This window comes from Sitophilus oryzae, unplaced genomic scaffold, assembly GCF_002938485.1.
Source record: "Sitophilus oryzae breed Bouriz unplaced genomic scaffold, Soryzae_2.0 scaffold_965_pilon_pilon, whole genome shotgun sequence".
NCBI classification, from domain to species: Eukaryota; Metazoa; Arthropoda; class Insecta; order Coleoptera; family Curculionidae; genus Sitophilus; species Sitophilus oryzae.
Genome location: NW_022147600.1, coordinates 1,451,065 through 1,474,307, shown reverse-complemented (window position 1 = coordinate 1,474,307; position 23,243 = coordinate 1,451,065).

Here is a 23,243-nt window from a genome sequence, read left to right as displayed (position 1 = left end):
TGAGTAAAAAAATATACATTTACGTCGTTTTTTACGTAAAAAAAAGTCTCTCGGTAAAAATTGCTACGACTAATGGTTCTCGAGATATTTTGAATTGAAATTATCAATACTTGTCATCACTGACATAAATTAAACATGTTGACTAAATAGTTATTAGACTGAAATCATAAATTTGAAATGTTTTTGTGCTAAAAGTTTAATAGAAACTGTTTTATCAACATTTTTTCGAATTGATGATTAATTAAAAAAAAACAAAAAGGTCCCAAATTTATCATTTCAGTCAAATAATTTATCTACCCAACACTTTTATTTTTTGTCAATAATGACATGTATTGACTATTTCCATTCTAAATATCTTGAGAACGGTTGCACGAAGCGATTTTTATCAAGAGACATTTTTTACGTAGAAAATCACGGAAATGTATATTTTTTCACTCAGTAGTTTTGTACAGGTACGGACGAAAAGTTATTACTCTTCAAAACAGTTAGAACACATGAAAGTGGCGCCCGCTACAAATAGTAGTCATACTGATATCAAAATCAAATTTCTCATGTTAAAAAACTCCTAGTTACCAATTTTCATCAAATATTTACATTACTAAATTATTTGGAAAAAATCGAAATAAAAATGAAACTTCTACACCCGGTATCTCCGAAACTAAGCATTTTAGGACTTAATTTATACGAACTTTTTCACTTATTTTTTTCTGTAGAATATGTAAATGTAAATGTATATATTAGTTTAGTTTTGCTCACATGGTCAGCGAAACGACGCGCGTGTAAAAGTAAAAGTGTTTGGTGTATTGTGGTGATTTAGTGTTTTATTCTGCCACTAGTTTAGTTATCTAAAAATGATTTGAACATTTTGAAATGCGGATTTTACGTACGAACATTGCATGTTAATAAAAAAACAATGAGAAAATTATCGTTTTATAATAAAAATGAAGTTGAGTAATTAAATTAAAAAAACTTAAAATAACCTCTAAAATAATAAAACAAGTAAAATATGGTTCCATAAGTAAGGCTTGACGCCTTTATCTTTATACCATTTCCTTACTCTCTGTTCTTCGCGAAATGTTTTATTTTTTTACGGCTGCGATTTCCATTTCTCTATCATTTTTCATAAATCTCCAAAGTCATAAACATCCGTAGGCACTAATTTTAAACGCCTCCCCTCCCGGTTTTACCTTAAAGCCGAAAATTTATGGCGATACCCGTTTTACTGGCGATAATACGCGTAACGGCTCCCTACTGCATTCACAAGTAGCGGAAAAATAAAGTACAATAATTTCATTTATATCGCATTTTAGCTGGTTGGGAAACAGACTAGCAGTCTAGAGGTCTCGGATGACTTTAAAATGAAACTTTATTATATAGTAACGTCAGAGTCGTCACATTCTAAACTATTAAATTAAATATGAGTTATACAGGGTGCTACAAATTCGAGGTACGAGCAATACCAATGCTCGTACCTAGAGCAATACCAATGCGGTAACCGTAATAGATACGAAGATTGTTAAATTGGGGCTAAGTGGCGCTTTGGGATGTTCACCAAGATGCCATCAAAAAAGTTTTAAATATTTTGAAAAAAGATTGCTGAATTTAAAAAAAAAACTTTTAAAAACGTTTAGAAAATCAAAAAACTAATTGCACATTCTCATAGCCACTTTATTAGGGCTATCTGATAGTATTTTTAGATTTTCAAATTAGCTGATAATTTGAGAGATACAGAGTACAACTTAATTTTTTTAAATAATACGGACCTGCATTTTTTATGACAGATTTTGAAAGAACTCAGTATTTTCGGTACCATGATATGTACACTTGATACTTTAAATTTACTTTACTTAATTATTATTTAAAATAATTTCAAGTCCGATTCTGTTTTTTTTAATTATTTAATCTGGTTATATTCATCGCAACAATATTGACCAGCGCTAATTAACATTGAATAATTAAAATCGAGCCAATTGGAATATTCAAATAAATAATATCCAGGTCAACAATTTAAAGATATTATTTTTAACTTTTTTGGATGGATGTATAAACAGCCGTTAAACGGTAGCCTACTAAAATGCCGTTAATAGATATTGTGACGTCGTTCATGTCGGCGGGAAGTAATGCCTGTCTATAAGCATTTTGCAAGAGCATCTGTGGCTCCGTGGCTGAGGCTATCGCTTCGTGAGCGAATGTCCGTGGTTCAAATCTCACGCCGACCAAAACTTTTTTATATTTTTTTTTGCTTTTAGCGTGATCTTTTTGCATTGGTTTCACTCTTTTTGATTGGATTGGTTTAGTTATTTGGCGGGTTGGTTAGCGTGGTTATTTGGAGGGTGTTAATTCATTGGTTAGTTGGTTATTTGGTGGGGTTGGTTGGTTTTTACTAATTTATATTTGTTTTTTATATTTTTTTATCAGTGTCGAAGTTAGTTGCGTTGGTTAAGTTGGTTATTTGGTGGGGTGGATAGCGTTGGTTAGTCCTTATAAAATTCCTATATTTCATAAAGCCCGTCAAGTGCGTCACATCAACGACGTCATACCTATTAACGGCATTTTAATAAGCTACCGTTTAACGGCAGTTTAAGTACAGCCTTTTTTGATTATGAATTTGACATCTCAGTGTGCGATCTAATAATATGCATAGTAGTTATTTTAAATAAATCAACTTCTACAAAGTAATTTCAAGTGCTCTACATATTCGAAAGGGTTGCGACCCTCCACATTGCACAAATTTATTTTTCGTTCAATTTTACGAGTATTTACAGCTCTTTGAACTTTCTTCTTATAGTTCCTAATGCATGTTGTACTTTTTATTGTAAATGTTAAGATGTCTTGATTTCACTTTTACAAATGACGTCGAGTAATGTCCCCCGGCTCCTTGGCGATAGGTCCAGGAACCTCGCTGACCGTTATACTGCTCTACCATTTCCAATCCATATTCCGGGAAAATGATTTGATTGTTTATATTTTGTTTTATATTATTTTTTATTCTTTTATTGCATTTAATTTTCCGTATTCAATGTTTTACCCCACATCATTCTTAAGTTTGAAAGCTTATCAATATTGTAAGGATGAATAGATTAAATATTAAAAAAAAACAGAGCCGGATTTGAAATTAGTTTAAATAACTGTGTTCAAATGTCCGAAACAAAAAAAAAATTAAGTGTGACATATCATTGTACTCGGGAGACCGAGTTCTTTCAAAATCTGAAATAAAAAATGCAGGTCCGTATTTAAAAAAATTAAGTTGGCCTCTGTATCTCACAGATTATCAGCTAATCTGAAAATCTAAAAACACTATCAGATAGCCCTAACAAAGTTACTATGAGAATGTGTAATTAGTTTTTTGATTTTCTAAAAAATAACTTCCTGTTTCACCGGAAATGACTACAAATTTTGATTTTTAAATGGCAACCTCCGGTGAAACAGGTGGTGGCGGAAAAAAATCAATCCTAATTTATGCCATATACTAATATACCAATTCTCGTTTTTTTATCTGAAAAAATAAAATATTTTAGTAATACACATATTTTGAACTTTTTATTATCAGCATAGATAGTTTTAGACAAAATTTTATGTGAAATAACGGTGAAAACATATAATAATGACAATATATATTCCCATATTATTCTGCCCATTACTAAGCTTTACAATAGCATAATTTTATCCGTCCTCGCAAAATCTCCGAAGAATTGATGTGCCCCATTTTACTTAATTGATGTAAAGGTTCTAGTGCAAATATAATAAAGTGTGAGCAATTTATGTATTGTTACACCGTGTCGCGGCAAGAACGGTTATAAGCGAGCAAGATTAAAATTATTGCCACCGTTTACAACAGGTGAGGCTAATTTAAATGGTTTATATTATTTACTAGGTTATAAACTATGGAGAAATTTAAGTGTATTAATTTGAAATAATGTTCTACCGCAAAGAATTCTTAATAATTTGATCTGTAGTTACTTAATGAAAAACTAAATAGAAAGTAATAAAACTAGTTATATTCTTAATGCATCTGACACAAACAAAAAATGAGAATGAAATGACCCTATGGATGAAATTGTCTATTGAATAATCCACTTTATTACATGAATAATACAGAGATTTAAACAGAAGTGCACTTTGGGCAGTTATGAAAAAGTTCGGAGTACCGCACATATTTCTTACAGTGCGGAAAAGTCTCCATAACAACAAAAAGTCAAAAGTGTCACATCATTGATCACTGAGCGATCCCTTCTTAAGAAATGCGGGAGTGAGGCAGGGATGTATCTTAGCGCCTCTCCTATGTACATATTCATGGCAGCGCTTTCCATTATAGTGGACAGCAAACTGCAGGAAAGAGGAATGGGCATAAGATACAGATACGAACGGCGCGGCGTTCTGTTCAACATAAAAAAGGCAAAAATATGTATAAAATTCATCACAGAACTTCAATACGCTGATGACTGCCCTCTAGTTGCAAAAACGTTACAGCAATTACAAAAAATGCTGAACACATATACCTGGGCATACAAGGCTTTAGGTCTGAAGTTGAATATCGACAAAACTAAAATCATGTGCACTCCCCCGGAAGATTACCACAATGCTATAAAAATCGGAGAAGAACTATTGGAATATGTATCGGAATTCAATTACCTCGGCAGTCTCATTTCAGAAAAGGTTAATATCGACTCTGAAATTCAGCACAGGTTTAGCAGCGCCTCAAGAGCATTCTGGAAATTAAGAGACAGGATTTTCTACAATCATCACTTGAGCACAAAAACGAAACTTGCAGTGTACCGAGCAATAATGTTATATGGAAGCGAAACCTGGATGCTGCACCGCAGGCACGCGAACGCATTAAACAAGTTGCAACAAAGACATCTTAGACAACTGTTAAGAGTCAAATGGTACCACCATGTTTCAAAGGTATCGGTCCTTGAAAAAGATAGCTGCCAGAGGGCTGAAGTAATGATTAATAAATCCCGCTTAAAACCGCCTACCAAAATCTATTTTTTACGGCGAGTTTGTAGGCGGTAAGGGAAAACCTGGCAGATAACTCAAAAGGTACAAGGATGGTAAATGGAAGAATGGTAAACTCAGTTAACAACGCCAACCAAAAAGTAAAGAGGCAACAAAATAATGAGATTTTTGAGTGTCCGAAGTGCGGAAGAGAGATAACAGTACGTATCGAGTTTTTCAATCACAGAAAAGCTCATGAAAGTAAACGCATTGTAGGTATACTTCAAGTATGTCACAGATTTAAAAAACATATTTTCTTGATTTTATAAATTTTTTACGACTTTTTACGAAAAATATAAATAATAGTAGATCTACTATTACAACAATGCTATTGAGGTAATAACACCGTTAAATAATTCACTTGCTTTATTTCTTTATTTAGAGAGACGTATTTTTCACTCATCACTTTAATTCATTAGATTTGTATCTATAGATAAGTCTTATCAAGCATGTTTAACAATTTATTCATACTCACGAAAAAAAAAAACAACTTTGAATTGATTTTAACAAATGAATTTAGTCATATTTTTAAATTATGAATTAATAATTTTTCCAGGGCCGTATCTGGGGGGGTGTTTTGGGGGTTCAAACCCCCCCCCCCCCCCGAAATTATGGCCGAAAATTTTTAAAAAGTAATGATCATTGAGTAAGTAAATAAGAACAAAACAAAAAAGAAGAAGAAGAAGATGGATGAATATCAATGACTAAAGAATACCAGGACATGTAACGTCCATATACGGGCTGCAGCAGAATTTGTGACCTTAGACGCCAACTTTTTAGACATAACGACATCATCAGCTGGTCATCAGCGACAATTTTAGCGATTTTTAATAGTTGGTTGTGTGCAGTGAACTTTGTATAAACTTTATTACAATGGTAATTTGTTCAGCTTTCAAGTGTAAAAGGCGCAATGTAAGAAAGAGCCAGAAGTTACGTTTTATAAGGAAATAAATAGTCCCCTACACCTTTTTAGCGTTTTTTTATTGAATTCGATAATTATTTTTCTGATATTATATGTACTTGATATGTACTATGCGTCGATACTAGTTATGTACCTTTTGTCAACATTTGAATACGTTTTTTTTCGTAATTAATTAGTATGATACTACTCGATACACCATAGGCGTAGTGAAAACATATAATATCAAATATATAAATATCCCTTCAAGCGGCAATGTTAAGTAAAATATGTGCCACGGCACTGTTTGGAAGAATGGTCACAGTTTGGTCTCGGGTGCTATTTGTCCTTGTATTCTTTGTCATTGATGAATATACATTATACACCCTAACCTTACTTTTTCCACTTTGAAAGCAAATGTCATTTTCGATTACCGACTTTCAACATTCAAGTGTTTAAAACAGCAAAAGTTTGACAAGGACAAGATTTTTGAATGTTTGTGTGTTTGCTGGTCATTAACGTCATTAACGTTTGTTATTGTTCTGCTATTAGACAAAGAATTCTTGGACTATGACACTTTAGCGGCAGAACTAAACTTGTGGCGGCAAAAATGGAAGCAGCTACCTGCAGTCGACCGACCTAAAAACGCCATCGAAACGATAATCGGAGTGTAACCAGTGTATATTTCCAAATATATACATTTTATTAATGATCCTAGCAACTCTACCAGTGTCAACAGCTAAACCAGAAAGGTCTTTTTCAACCCAATGCCGCAACCGCACATGCGGTATTCCGATGTGGATGAGGAAGTCGGAGTTCGGCGACACGATCGGCGACGAGAACGAGCGCTCGTCTCTATGTTGTTGCTATCAGAGCCCGCATGTGTGGATGGAAAGGCGAAGTCCGATCACGAGCGTTCGGTAGTTGACGAGCGCTCGGAGTTCGCTAAATGCCGCATGTGCGGTTGCGGCATAAGACGATTGAAGGACTTTCTACGTAACTCTACAGGTCAGGAGCGATTGACAGGACTTGCTCTATTAAGCGTACATAGAGAAATAAATATCGATATTGAAGAATCATATCAATCGTTTTTCCAGGAAGAATCGGTCAATCGTTTTTCCAGGGAAAAGACCAGTTTATCATTTAAAATTAATAATTTTTACCTGTTACTTTTTTAAAATTTTATTTTCAATTAATTCAATAATTTCAAAGATTTGAGTGTAGCCCAAAGCGATTTTTTTATTATGCTTTTTTTCTTGCAGTTTTACCCCCCAAGCCAAACCCCCCCGAAATTTTGGTCTAGATACGGCACATAACGCTATGATAAATTAACTGACTGACATGAACTGGTGTCTATAGTACATTCTTACAAATTTCTTTTCAGTTAGTCAAAATACGAGAGGAAAAATTGGATTTTATTTTATTAAACGATAGGAGCTGTTGAAAATCCCTCTGGCTCAATAAGCCGGAAAGAAGTGTCTCCGGAATCTTTCCTCTGCTAAAGTCGCCTGACTGACCGACCCTTTTTCTTAATAAACGCTATTAGTACATCTCTCCGGTTCTTGGATCTTGGATCACGACGACCGCTGAAAACAGACGGCTAGCCCAAAACAATTTGTCGAAAGGACGATGACATTTTATTTTTTGGAGAAACAAATGCAGAAGAAGCATATTCATAATATATAAAATACACGACTTTGGAATTTGTAAAGATTATTTTCGAATTGTACTTTGTCCGGGTTTTAGATATAACCTGTTCTGAACCGCTCTAGAACTCTACAGCGCACGCGCAGATGAATAAATTGCCACATATTTTCTTCTGGCCATGCTTATCACAGTTCTAGGATGGTTCAGAATCGAATATAAACAACCTAAAGTAAGCTATTATGTCGAGCGCAAATAATCCCAGGCACTTTAGGGAAGTTAGTCAAGTTCGTTTTAGCTCAAATTTGTGGGTAATATGGCTTATACAGGGTGAGTCTTAAATAAGCGCAAATATTTTCAGGGGTGGTATATTTCGACCCCAGGAACACGTCTATGAGGTTTTTTTTCCAAAAAAAATATGTCGAAAATCGTGCATTTTCTTTTAATATTGTATATTTTTTTGAAAACTTTTTAGAACTGCCTGTTCACCGCAAATTTTCCAACGGTATAATTTCTTAATCTCTGATATTACCATAGTTACGGCTTTATTCTATGGTTACGGAACTAAAAAGGATACAATTACAGAAATATGGCGGTTATATATCCGATGGCTCTTAAATTTAAAAAAAATCAATTTTTTTTAATTTTCAAACTTAAATAACTCGGTTATTTTGGACTTATCTGAAAAATGATAAAGAGAAAATATGTTTCTTTTATCGAGATCTACCAGCCCTGAAAATATTTGCATTTATTTAAGACTCTGTATTGCCCACCAAGCTTATATTAAATAACCTACGAAAAGTAGAAGTAGATCGATGTCTAATCGATATTATAGCATCGTACCTATCAGGGAGAAAATTTATAATTGCGGCCGAGGGGTTACAAAAAACTGTGATGGTAAATAGCGGTGTTCCACAGGGATCAGTCTTGGGACCTATGCTCTGGAACGTACTTTATGATGATCTACTGAGGATAGAAATGCCAGATAAAACAAATCTAGTCGCTTTCGCAGACGACCTTGCCATTGTTGCATGTGCAAGCGATGAAGCTGTACTGATGACCACCGTCAACTTGGCAATCCAGCGAGTTGTAAATTGGATGGAGGATAATAGACTCACCGCAGCTTCACGTAAAACAGAAGCAGTATTATTGACCAAAAAAGAAAAATATCCTTGGTGCATTTTTATAAACAAGGAGCTGTAATTTATCCAAGTAATTCTTTGAAATCTTTCGGACCATATTAATAAAACGATCACCAAGGCTGAGAAAACTGTCAATGCTTTAGCTTTACTCATGCCAAACGTGGGAAGAGCTGGAGCATCCAAAAGGAGAGTGCTTGCTAGTGAGTTACACTCGTGGCTGTTGTATGCTGCACCGGTATGGCATAGAGTCATTAACCATAGAAAACTTACACAAAGACTACGCAGTATACAACGTATCATGGCTATTAGAGTATGCAGCACACACAAAACGGTATCTGGAGAGGCTATATCTGAAATAGCACCTATTGAACTGCTCATACAGGAACGGTATGATATTTACCATCGGATGGATAAGGATCTAGCGAGGACAAAACTTCTCCAACAGCGGCAGGACAAATGGAATACCGGAATATATGGCAGATGGACATACAAGTTAATAACCGATATTCAATTATGGTTGAACAGATCATACGGAGAAGTGGATTACTTCATGAGTCAAGCATTGTCTGGCCATGCGTGTTTTAAAAAATATTTGTATGATCGTTGTAGGTTTAATAGTGCATCATGCACCTACTGCGGTCAGGTTGGCGATTAGGGAATGCAATTCCGAACCAAAATCTCAATCCCGCAAACCTGCGGGATTAAAGCAATCAATCCCGCGGACCAGCAAAATTGCGGGACTGTAAACAATAGTCATACATTTGGTCCTAAATGGTACAAAAGGCAGTGTACATTTTGCATAGGCCCACAATATGTATATTTATATAGCGTGTATCTTAAACTGTACAGAAATTTGGACCGATGTATACAGAGTGTTCAAAAATATATTTAATATTATACAAACTTAAATTTTATTATTATTTATCTACTTATTTTATAAATAAAAATATTATTCTGATATTGAATTTTTTTTTAACTTGTGTTAGTTATCTGCTTTTAGATACACTCTATATCAATAATTTTTTGGCATATGCAGAATGTACAAAGCTTTTTGTACCATTTAGGACCATACGTATGACTGAAAATGCATAATTTTCGAAAAAACGTCGTATTTTCCTTAAAACAAAAAAAATAAAACCCGATTAAATTGTTTTTTTCTAATTTCAATACAGATTAGTCGTACTTGGTAAAAATTTCGATTTTTTTAAAATTGTAAATTTGCGGTGAAAAAGATTCTTAACCAAATTTTCACATTGTTATAAAACACCCTGGATACGAGAATTCGATAATTATTATATTTTCGAAAACCACATAGTATCTTAATCACAATAGATGCATCTAAAACCTGGTCCACACCGCATCCCAAAATCTTTTTTAGTTCAAGAAATATTCAACTTTAAATTTACCCTAAAATTTTTCTTGTCCCGATAATTATGTCCGGCAGTTTTTTGACGTAATTGTCCACAAGTACTAGTTAAACGCTTTTCTTCACTTACGCACATACGCCAGAAAGAAATCTAACAATGTTTGTTTCACTTATTTTTAATGGCCAAACTGTAAGGGGAATCCCCCGGGTTCCGAGCTTCAACGCATCGATCCGGAACGTAGCGGTTTCATCTTCATTGAGTTCTATATAGAACCCAGTAGTAATGTGTCGATCCCGCGGATCCCGCACGGTAAATCCCGCACCTTTGATCCCGCGGAATCTCAGAGGGATCCCGCATTTGCGGGATCCAGCATTTGCGGGATTGCATTCCCTATTGAGCGATGTTGAGCATACATTGTGTGTGTGTAAACGATGGCAGGGCTTTAGACAACAATTCCGTATGAAAGCCGGTAAGGAATTCGACTTACCGACATTTGTGATATACTAAGTTGAAGGGGAAGAACAATAGGCGCTAATATGTCGGATAGTCCGAAGTATCATAAACTGTAAGGAGAGAGAAGAGAGACAAAGAGCATAATAAGATAAATCTAGACACCCTTTGCACTGAAGCAATGCGAGAGCGGATTCTAGTGTAAAGTGGTAGTCGGAGGAGGATTTTTTTAGTCGGTAGGAATCTGAAGGTTGTAGGAGGACTTTGAAGGTTTACTTTACTTTATTTAGCCAAAATATAAAATAGCCACTAATTAAATTGTTTTAAGTCTGAGCAAATCCCGAAAATATTTTTTAGAAATTTGTATAATTACGTGATAAACCTGAGTATACCAATATTGAATAATTTTTCACAGCTTGTTATTATTTCTAATAAAGATTAAGAGGAATAATTAACAATAAAATTCAAATAAATCTTCTGCTGTCAAAAATGTATAGTTTTTTTTATCATAACACAGAGAATCGGATTTTAAAGTGATTATCTTAATTATTTGTGTACATCATAAATTTTCCTATTGGATGTTCTGCTCTTAATCTTTCAAATGTTTGTATATGAACATAAATCTGTTACAAAACTAACCAAACTACTCTTTGTAGGATGATTCTATTATTTTCAGGTTTTCGTAAAAGTGTTTACGCTATTATTCCTTTCAACGGACTGTATATAAAGATAGAATTAAAGAAATTGTTTCGATAAACGATTTTAACCGAGTTCCAAGTATTACTTCAGGAACAGGAAGCTCAAGTCAATTAGAATCACAATTAGGTAATATAAACACATTTATTATATTATTACATAATATCAAAATGCATTGTTCTTTGCTGATACCGGAAAATTTGAAAGGCATTTAGTAATAGTATAGTTTTGTTGTAGGTTATCTTCTATATTTTTGCATTTTTCTCAGGCGTATATTTTCTTTGTCATTTGAGTAAAATGTCAGTATGAAAATCTATATTGACAGTATATACCGGGTGCGTCTCAATAGTGGCTCACCCCTATAACGTGTTTATTTCTTCTAATTAGGATTGATTGGCGTATTCAATTGTTTTCGGTCCCTTCTTGTTTCACCGGAAATTACTACAACTTTTGATTTTTAAATGGCACCATTGGTATTTTTTTTCTTTATTTAATAGAGAAATAACATTCTGAATAGAATGACATATGATATGTCAACTTTTGACATTTTCGCATATGGTTTATTGCAGCATGCTGTTCATAACGAAGGTTTGACTCGAAACATCAAGTGTGTGGTACCAAATTATTCGTAAAGAAATGCTTTTTCCAAATATGTTAATGGGCCATCCTCGTTCCATTTGAAGACATTGAGATATTATTAAAAATACGATTTGGGCATCTTTTGATCGGCCAGGACAAGACATTAAAACCATTAGACGTTCAAATCTATTTTCCAAGGCTCCTTGATTAAAAAATAGTGTTTTTAATACAGCCATGGCACTCTAGATTGAAATTTAAAATACAATTTTTTTCAAGGGAAAATGTCAAAAGTTGCCGTATGATATGTCATTCTATTCAGAATGTCATTTTCTATGGAATAAAGTAAAAAAATCCAAGGACGGTATTTAAAAATCATAAGTTGTAGCCATTTCTGGTGAAACAGGAAGTGACCAAAAACAATTGAATACGTTAATCAATCCTAATTTATGTCATATACTACCATACCAAATCTGTTTTTTTATGTGAAAAAATAAAAACGTTATAGGGGGTAAGCCACTTTTCAGACGCACCCGGTATATACCGATCAGTAAATTGGTATATCTTAGTGATACCCACCATACAGCAATTTAGTAATCCTGTAAAGGATTTATAATTTATTAATTGTACGTAATTATAATATACCTTTGGATATATTAGACTAAACATAATAAATAAGTTTTTTATGCTGCAAAAAGCAAAAATTCATTAATTAGAGGTGTTCTGGCATCAAACTTTCTCTTGATCTTAAAAATCTCTTGGAGGTTAAAAGCTATTTGACTTGATTTTTAAATAGAGATATTTTTAGCAAAATAAAACACTAGTTTGCCACTACACGCCAAAAAAAATTTGAAAGTGTTTTTGGAGTGTATGATTTTGCTGTTGTAACCAAAGATTCCAACTTTCAGTTATGTTATCGATAGACATTGTTAGACGAATAAATTGAAATTTATTATATAAGATATAAGATATTATTATTATAAGTTATTGACGTGTTTTTTATTGACCATTATAAGATACTGACATGTGTTAAAACGGGTCAGTATTCTTTTCTGTCATTGTAAATTTCTCCACCATCCTTTGAAGAGAAAAGATTTGTTTGAAATTATTATGATTACTGCTGCTGTGTCGCAAAAGCAAGGTTCTGGGCCAATAAATGGCATTGATTGGCCACATTATTTGTATTTATTTTAATATTCTCATAAATATCTAATTTGAGACTACGTCTACGTTACCATACTACATGAAGAAAATCGGACCTTAACTAAATGGATATCTTTAATGAACGATTACACTGCAGAGTCAGCTAAGGGGACCTATACAGGGTGTCCAAGAAATGAGTGCAGATATTTTAAGGGGTGGTAGATCTGGTCAAAATAAACATAATTTCTCTTTACCATTTTTAAAATAAATTGAAAATAACCGAGTTATTTAACTTTGAAAATTTAAAAAAATAATCGCAACATTTTGAGAACCGCCGGCAGATATCGCCAACTACATCCAATTACCCGGATCAAGCCCGGATTTCAGTTAATTCGACGCACTGTGTTGCCATAGGGACAAGAAAGTATATGTTAAAAGTAAGTCATAAAATCACAACACCTGAGGAGTTTGCGGAGATGCATTACATTTTTAAGTTTGTGATATTATTACATAAAATAAATTAAAAGTTAAATGTTTAATAATGTGTTAAAAATGTATAAAAAAGTTAAATTAAAAAACTTACCCAACATTAAAAAAGATACTTATGACAGATCGAAGTAACTGTGACAGTTCTCTTTTTCGATATACACTTAACTAAAATACACTTCACTGTGCTGCTTTACTTGTACATGCTATTATAATAACTACTAAAATAACAGTCCCCATTTTTAACACATTATTTTCATATAGGCCTCATCACAATTTGAACCACTGATTTACAAAACACCTTGAAAAGCACACATTACTTTGAATACCTTTCTGAATGAATAAATGTTGAGAATTATTGTCTCTTACCGCCACTTTCCTATTACTATTTCAATCAACTATTTTCAATCTAAGAAAATACATGTTTCACTCAACAATTTTAAATACGTATTTTGTTTTTTCGCTATTTTTTCTATGTATTTCAATAATTTCATCGACAGCCCAACCGTTGCGTCGGCCGTCAGCCAAGAGAGCGGCGCATCACTGGTAACTGCTCCTTTGTCGCGCCGCCGTGTCGAGCTTGCGTAATGCGAGGTTGCCGTAGTTTCAACAATTTCAAATTCAAGACACTCAAAGCAATTAAATTCTTATTAAATTTTAAAAATAAAACAGAAAAACATGAAAGGAAACAAACAAAACACAAAAGAATTAGTTATTGATAAGGTCACAAAAATTCAATACATCGAAAACAGCCCGACGAATAATCAATTCATTTTTGTTGTGTTTATTTCCTTTCATGTTTCTCTGTTTTATTTTTAAAATTTAACACGAATTTGATTGCTTCGAATGTCTTGAATTTGAAATTGTTGTAACTACGGCAACGTTGCTTAACATCGTCGTCTGAAGCAAGCCCGCCACGACGGCGCGGCGACCGGCGACTCAAAGGACCAGTTCACACGCGGCAGTTCTTGGCTGACGGTTAGGCTGTCGATGGAATTGTCGAAATACATCGAAAAAATAGCGAAAAAACAAAATACGTTGTCAATAATTGTTGAGTGAAATATGTATTTTCTTAAATTGACTACTTTCAATCTCAAAGTCGTAAAGTGGCGATAAGAGACAATAATTCTCAACATTTATTCATTCACAAAGGTATTCAAAGTAATGTGCGCTTTTCAAGGAGTTTTGTAAAACAGTGGTTCAAATAAAACAGAGAAACATGAAAGAAAACAAACAAAACAAAAATGAATCGATTATTCGTTGGGCTGTTTTCTAAATTTCTTGAATTGGATTCTAAATTACGATAAATATTTTAGGAATTTCTTTTTGTGACCTGATTGTAAATAATATGAATCATTTTATTAAATTTATTCCAAAATAAAGTTATTTTGCAGCATAACAAAGATTTACGTAAACGTCATAAACGTAATGTTTTAGCTAATTTTCGGTGGCTTTTGTTAAGTTTTCATTGAAAGGGTAAGTACTAAAAATAATTAATGTTTTTTTTTCTATAATTATTAATAATGAGCACTGATAAAAGATTAAATTTAACATTCCTAATTTTTTGAGTAGAAATTTGTCTATGAATTTATAAATGTAGAACTATGTTCTGCCGAACTATGTAGAATGTGGATAACATAGGAGGTTGCAACACTGCAAGGTTTAGATACACCGTAGGGAAATCTCAGGTGAATAAACAAGTGGCACTAAAAAGTTTTTTCAAATTTCCCGGAAAATGTCAAGAAAAATTTTAAATTTTCAACATTTTTTTTTCGCAAAAAAACCTCATAGGCGTGTTTCTGGGGTTGAACTATACTACCAGTTAAAATATTTGCACTTATTTCTCGACACCCTGTATACAGTAGTCACGTTTTGTTACATCTACTATGAAAAGGGCAATAGGTTGGAATAAATTCCTACATAAATTTGTTCTAACAAATAATTTGACAACTCCAAAAGCCAAATACGTTATAACCCTACGGTCAAAACGCACAACAAACTTTAAACATTAATTTAGAGTCACGATATCGAAAATTTATCACCCCACCGCGAGGCTAAAAATTAAGCCGCAAACTTTCTTCATATCATTCCCTACCTAAAACCCTCGGTTGATACGCCCTGCACACACACAGACAAAATCCAGTTAAACTTTTATCATATCGCCTCCGATAAGTTAGTTATAACGCCCTCTGGCCATAAACACATTAAACCATCCAACTATGTTATTAGGCCCTGCCCGTTTATGTGTCACACACGATACAGAATACAGACGGCCGCCTTGATGTATTTATCAACGGAATAGGTTCACACTGTGAAATATAGACAGGAGAAAAAGGTGTTTGTTTTTGTTTAGCTGTTAAAATTTGAAATAGCATATATTTTTTAAGGTTTAGGTTACTGATCACATTTATTAACTATTAGCACAGATTAGGTATCCTATAAGTATACAGATAAAAATCTTGTCCTTAATTCGTGTTACGAAAATTGTTTTTTATGACGATGAGCAAACGAGTAAATTTTATTGTGCGCAAAAATAAACTCCCGTTTAAACTGCGTAATAACTGGGCCAGTCACAAGGCCGGTCAGGCGCTGTGCACAATTTTAGAGGCCATAAGTGGGCGTGCTTGTGCGCAAACTAGTAACCTAATTAGTGCGCGACTCCGAAAATTGGAACCACGAAAAACAATACTTCAACATTCAAAATGACAACTAAATTCATTGGAAGGTGGCAGAAATATAAAATCAAAATGGTATAAATTATTTCTTAATTTTTTTTCAAGCAGAAGACGACCCTAAAATATTCTAGGAGAATTAATAATGCCAGAAGATATTAACACTGGCATACAAAATAAGAGATAGAAATAGCATTAATTTCAAACTTATCGGGAAACAGCTAACCTAAATTTTGTACAGCTATTTCCTCTTTATCCAAAAACTTCCTTATATATCCCTCATACTTCCCCTTGTATTCTTTTTACTTACTACTACGCTTTTAATACTTCCTTTAGGTTCATCTTTAAAACTTCCTTATACATCCTCTACCTCAGTGGTGGATACAGAGGGGAGGGGGGCCCATGGGGTCCGGCCCCCCTAAAACCTGTAAATTTGGTTAAATATTAGGCTTTTGGGTTAAAGATGGCGCCCTAAAAGGCATATTTTGCATTATTTTTTATTTGGGCCCCCCCTAAAATAAATTTCTGTATCCGCCCCTGCTACCTTATGGTACGTAGGTACATCCTTAATACACAAGTCGGAATTAACTATCTCTGCGCTGTGGTTGTCATTTTGTGGATCTGCCCAAGCTCACCTGATGATGGAGTAGGGCTCCGAAACCGGTAGTGAGAGCAGGTTGATCCACATTATGACAAACACAGCGTAGAATTAAATTTCTATATCAGCAGTTAAGTAGCAAGAATACTTATATAATTTTATTATAATTAGTATATATTAACAAAAAGAGATGACATGACAGCCAGAAGGAAATGGCAGTATAAGCATTGCTTTAATACATTTTCAACAGATATATCCCATACAGCACATCAAATCACATTTACGATGTGTTTACATTAATAGATGTAGACACAGGGTGACACAATTCCCCCGATGTAAATATGCTACGTTTACACATTGTAGTTCAACACGTATGCACAAAGATTAAACGTCCGCCTCACAATGTAGCCACAGTATAGCATTTACGTATACACAAAGTAAGGGATACACAGTGTGCCGTAGGTTACACAGTGCTTGTGTATTACGTTAAAACTCTGTTTACACATTGCAGTTGTGACTACCGCGTGTATACGTATGTATTTTGCTTCGTATATACATCTTGTGCTAGATAAAACTACTTTTTATGAACGAATTTAGGAAATAATACAAGTTTTAATGTCTAACTTTTCGTTCTTTTTAAGAAATATTTATTCAATACCAATTGTATCTTTTTAGAACGAAAATTAGGAAGGCAAAACTTTGTATTTTCCAAAAGTATCTCGATCGTAAGTTCAAGAGAAGTAGCCTTAAAATTGTTCCATTTTTGTTTTGTATTAAATGTACCATTTTTCTTCTATAAAATGGATTAAGTGGTTAAAAATAAAATTCTTATATTTCTTTATATCATGGAACGCAATAGCGCAAATAACACAATAATAATAATTATTTACACAGCAGAAACCAGAAGTAAGAAAACACTGTAAAAGAACAGAATTCGTATCAAAATGTATTAAAAATATAAGTAGTACCTAGTATAACAACATACTAAAATGGTAAACACTGGTATATCGCCACGATTTGGTGGACCTCGTTTAGTCATTTTTTTTCTCTTCTTTTCCCTCCAAGCAGTTGGTTTGTTATCATACTCATTCATCGAGATTAGCAATCTCAGATTGACAATCTCACCCTTAAATTTTATATGAAACTGATTATTGAATATTAAACATACCTGTATATTAATCCATCAATAACTTACCGAATATCAGTGTAAGAAGTTCTTTGAAGTGTTTAAATCTTTCTTTCTCTGGTCCATTTAGATTTTTATTATTTCCAAATAAAAAAAAAATTATTGCAGAGCTAACCTCTTTATATACGAGAATATTTGGAGTTTTCATTCATTGGAACAGTTTGGTAGATTGGGTATCGAGTAAGGGAAGAGTCGCTGCTATAATATTAATAATACTCTTAGGAAGGTGTAACAAGGTAATTAAAAACTTGTGCTTACCTTAAAATCTCTTTTAAACTACACACAAACAGAACATTTATATAGAGCTTCCGAATGATAAAACAATAATGGCTGCTAACACATATCACTCCTAGAAAGGAGACCTACCACTCCTACTTAGTCGGTGTATCTACGCCGAGGCTATCCGCGCGTGCGCACACCTTCATTTCATGCTAGAATGTAGACACAACAGTACACTATTACAAAGTGTCTATATAGAAATTAATATTATGTGTATACGTCACATTTTTACAAGGTGTGTACTATAAGCACAACTATGATACGAAGTATCACACTTATATATGACATATACATTGTATGTCTCATATACCGAAGTCAGATTTCATCATTTTAATAATTATTTGTTACGTTACAAAAAACTCTTTAGAATCTTGAGTGCGTACGGTATGCAACTAGTAAACACTGTATCGCACAATTCTATCAACATAAACCTGCGTGTATCTCATATGTATATGTTAGAACTAGATGAACACTTAGGTTCACTTTAACATATTTGGTTTCTCATGTGTCTCCCTTGTAGAAACGTAATTTCATTTGGTCGTGCTGTATGGGATCTCAGTTAAATCTTCTTATGGTTCGGTAATGATAATACTCGCTGAAATAAATACTCTTATTGCCGATTAAGGTTAATAATAACAATTAGGGGTAATAAACTCCCAAACATATAAAGCAGATAAACCATAATTATTAGTTATTTTAAGTAACCATTCACCGTTGAAATATAGGAAAAAAACAAAAATAAAATATATAAAATATATTTTTGAAATTACGATTTGTTTTATTGCGCTTTAAATGCACAACACGTAAAATCGATTTAAGCAAACGCTCCGGCGTGATGTATTTAGATAAAACATGAGAGAACTCAAGCGCGTCCAAGTACCGATACCTGCAAACCATAATTTCATATGGGTGGTGCAACTAGAAACTAAAATAAATCCATAAATGAATTCGATCTCTAAATAATTATTAGTGCAATTTATTTTAATAAAAAACATATTGATACGGTTGCAGTAAGCCATGTGATGCAACTGTCAATCAAGTGTATTTATTTTACAGGGTGGCCCAGTGTACCTAAAAGCTCCATAACAGGTTTCCTTGTTCAGAAAGATATTCACTCCAATAAAATTTTTGTTTGTAAAATATGCGGGCAATAAAAATACAATAGTGCATATTTAAAAATATCTTTAAGGATATACAGGGAATGTTTACACCAAGTTTGTAGTCTTATAAATAGAATTTTTATTTTGTTTTGGGTAAGAGTATTTAACTATAAAACTTTCTTTCTTAAAATCTGTTTAAAATCTTCAGATAATAATCCTATTTTCACTTAAAGAAAGTTAATAAATTAGTAGCTTTTAATAATATTTCTATTTATACTATTTCTACTTATTAAATTACTATTCATACTGGTATTTACCTGTAGTAGTGCATTGAGCATCTATAGCTCTCATCATAAAAGGGTTCCTTAGGAATATCTTCCAAGTACAGACAAGGATTTTGACCTAGACCTAGATTTCATTTCAGAAAAATGTTCTATTTAATGGAATGTGTTAAAAAAGTGGCTGAAGGTAATTTTTTAAATAAAACACCCTGTATGTATATTATTGTATTTTTAGTTTCCCCCTAATTACAGTATCTTAAGGTTATTGTTAAATTTGTTGTGCTACAAGATAAATTAATAAACAAACATTAAGTTATTTTTTAAAAACTTTATTAAAATACAGAATTACTGAGTGAAATCAAAATAACGCTTTGTGATTATTTTCTGTCTCTAATCTATACAGGGTGGTCCGAACTGTATTCCGGAAACTTTGGCAGAATATTCTACAGATAAAAATAAGTACAAAAGTTTGTATAAATGTATGTCCTAAAATGCTTAGTTTCGGAGATACAGGGTGTAGAAGTTTCATTTTTATTTCGGGTTTTTCCAAATAATTTAATAAGTAACGTAAATATTTGGATCAAAATTGGTATCTGGGAATTTTTTGACATGCGAAATTCGATTTTGATATGAATATGACTCCTACTTGTAGAGGATGCCACCTACATATTTTTAACTGGTTTGAAGAGTAATAACTTTTCGTCATAAACATAAACAACATTTAGGAAAAAAGTGGACTTCAGCCCAACTGCTTCTGAGATACAGAAATATTTTTAAGAAAGTAAGAAGGACCATCAATCGCATACCGTTAACATAACTATTTTGTAATTTGATCGAGGTTTCAAAAAATGTTTCGCGTGTGCCTCTTTTTTAACATCTCGTTCTCTATTTTTTATTTTGAAAGTTGGCAATCCTATATAAGATGTACAAGGTGTCCCACTAAGAATAGCTCTCGGCTGTATCTCGGAAAGTATTAGCCGTAGCGGTTGCGGAAAAAAATATTTATAACTAAAGAGGCTATGGGAAATTGCTGGAAATTATTTTCAAGTTTGTAGAACGACCGCTAGGGGGCGCAACTGCAACAAAAAATAAGGAAATGGAGTTTTTACACAATTTTGCCTAGATAAGGTGTACTATAAGTAACAGCTTCATAATCTTCAGTAAATTTTGAATATTTTTTGTTAGAGCCATTTTCCCCTATCTACCAAAATAAAGTGGTGGGGGAAGGTTAGATCTATTTTTATTTGAATATTAATAACTCTGGACTGGAAGATCGGAATCCAACAAGCGAGGGCTCATTTAAAAGAGTGTTTCCTACTCTATATTGTACCATATGAACAATAATAATAAGCTTTTCAACGTAGACGCTAGGGGGCGTTGTCTTACAATTTAACAAACATTGCGCGTTTTTTCAAAAAAAAATAAATGCAATAGTATATGTAATTTTAGCTGATAGTAAAGAGTAGTAAAAGTTTAAAAAGTTAACGAAAACCGCATCTTGATATCTTCTTTCAAACCGAAGATATTAGCAAAATTATTATAATAAATACCAAAAGATAAGCCCTTAATTACCTTACTTTTACAACACGGTATCAGTAGCCCTCTTGATTATGCCCATTCTAACCTAAAATAAGATAGAAACAGTTAGTTTAATTTAAAATCGACTTATACCAGAATATCATAATATCAGATGTATTAATGTCTAATAATTAAGATATTAATAATAGTGAACAAGAAACGATGATTCAGTAAAGTCAAGGTAGGCTTTGGAAAAAAGTTGCTTTTGACGTAATAGTATAAACGTCAAATTGTTATTAGATCAACATTTTGAGAGTCTTAGCAGCGTTTTTTTGCCTTTTGATTGCATTTTCAAAATGCCAACAACTTCAACTACTTCAAATAATAAAGGCATTTTGAAAAAGCATTTAAAAGAAAACGCTAAGACTATCAAAATGTTGATCTAATAACAATTTGACGTTTATACTATTACGCGAAAAGCAACTTTTTTCCAAAGCCTACCATGACTTCACTGAATCATCGTTTCTTGTTCACTGTTATTAATATCTTAATTATTAGATATTAATACATCTGGTATTATGGTATTCTGGTATTTCGCCGATTTTAAAATAAACTAAGTTTTTCTGTCTTATTTTTTTGTTAGAATGGGCCTAATCAAGAGGGCTACTGATACTGTATTGTAAAAATAAGGTAATTACGGGCTTATCTTTTGGTATTTATTATAATTTTACTAATATCTTCGGTTCGAAAGAAGATATCAAGATGTGGTTTTCGCTGACTTTTTAAGCTTTTACTACTCTTTACTACCAGCTAAAATAGCACATACTATCGTATTTAATTTTTTTGAAAAAACGCGCTATGTTTGTTAAATTGTAAGAAAGCGCCCCCTAACGTCTACGTTCAAAACCTTATTATTATTATTATTATTATGGTATAATATAGAGTAAGAAACGCTTTTTTAAACGAGCCCTCGTTTGTTAGATTCTGATCATCCAGTCCGGAGTTATTAACATTTAAATCTAGATAGATAGATAATAGATCTAACCTTCCCCCACCACTTTATTTTAGCAGATATGGGAAAATGGTTCTAACAAAAAAAAATCCAAAATTTACTGAAGATTATGAAGCTATTATTTATAGTACCCATTATCTAGGCAAAATTCTGTAAAAAATCTATTTTCTTATTTTCCATAGCAGTTGCGCCACCTAGCGGCCGTTTTACAAACTTGAAAATAATTTCCAGCAATTTCTCATAGCCCCTTTAGTTAGAAATATTTTTACCGTAAGCCCTACGGCTAGTACTTTCCGATATACAGCCGAGAGCTATTCTTAGTGGGACACCCGGTACTTGTCGCTTCGGTTTTTGACTGTCGTAGAGTGTCAAAGAGTTTGCGATGAAAATTTTTTAAACTTGTCTAAAAGCCTCTCAACATAAGTAAAAATAATGACTGGGCATACGACACCGATAAAAAATGTGCGCGTTTATTTGAAGGGAATCCCAGACAAAACAACGACGACAATTCACTCATACGAACTTTGCCAGCGTCCGACGCGACGCAGCTACGTGCCAATTAGTCTCCGAAACGTGTCTAAGTAGTAGTACTATGAGGAGAGGGTGCCGATCGCAAAGCCCTCTCAGTCTCACTTATATTAACTTACAATAGGGAGCGGAGGGATCTTTAATTCACCTCCCTTTAAGTTTACCCTATTGTCTATAACGGATTAATGGAAATAAAACAATCCAGACTCTCTTCTCCAAAGCGAGAATGTCTATTAGAGGTTGCATTTTTAGTAGTTCAGATTTGAATAGTTTTTGAGATTAATTAGAGTGTGGCAGTTACTGTCGATTGGAGGTTGTTCGTTTTATTAAATCGATAATAGCACAAACTAATCAATTAGGTATGTCAAAATATCTATTTCAAAAGCTGGATCAAAGCTCATTTCTTGATATAATATGAGTAGAACTTTTATAATTATTTGCTTTTGATTAAAATCGTTGTAGTTTGGAAATTTTTTTTCCTACTTATTCATATACTAAAAAATGTCTATATCTATGTGGCGGATTAACCTCTCCAAAAAAATCCTTTATGGTTATTTCGCCACTGCACTGCAAGAAAATCTACAAAATAAAATAGTTATTTTTTATAAACACTTCTGCGTTAAACCACAGTTTAAAGAATATAAATATATCAGTTGGTCCACTCTAAGG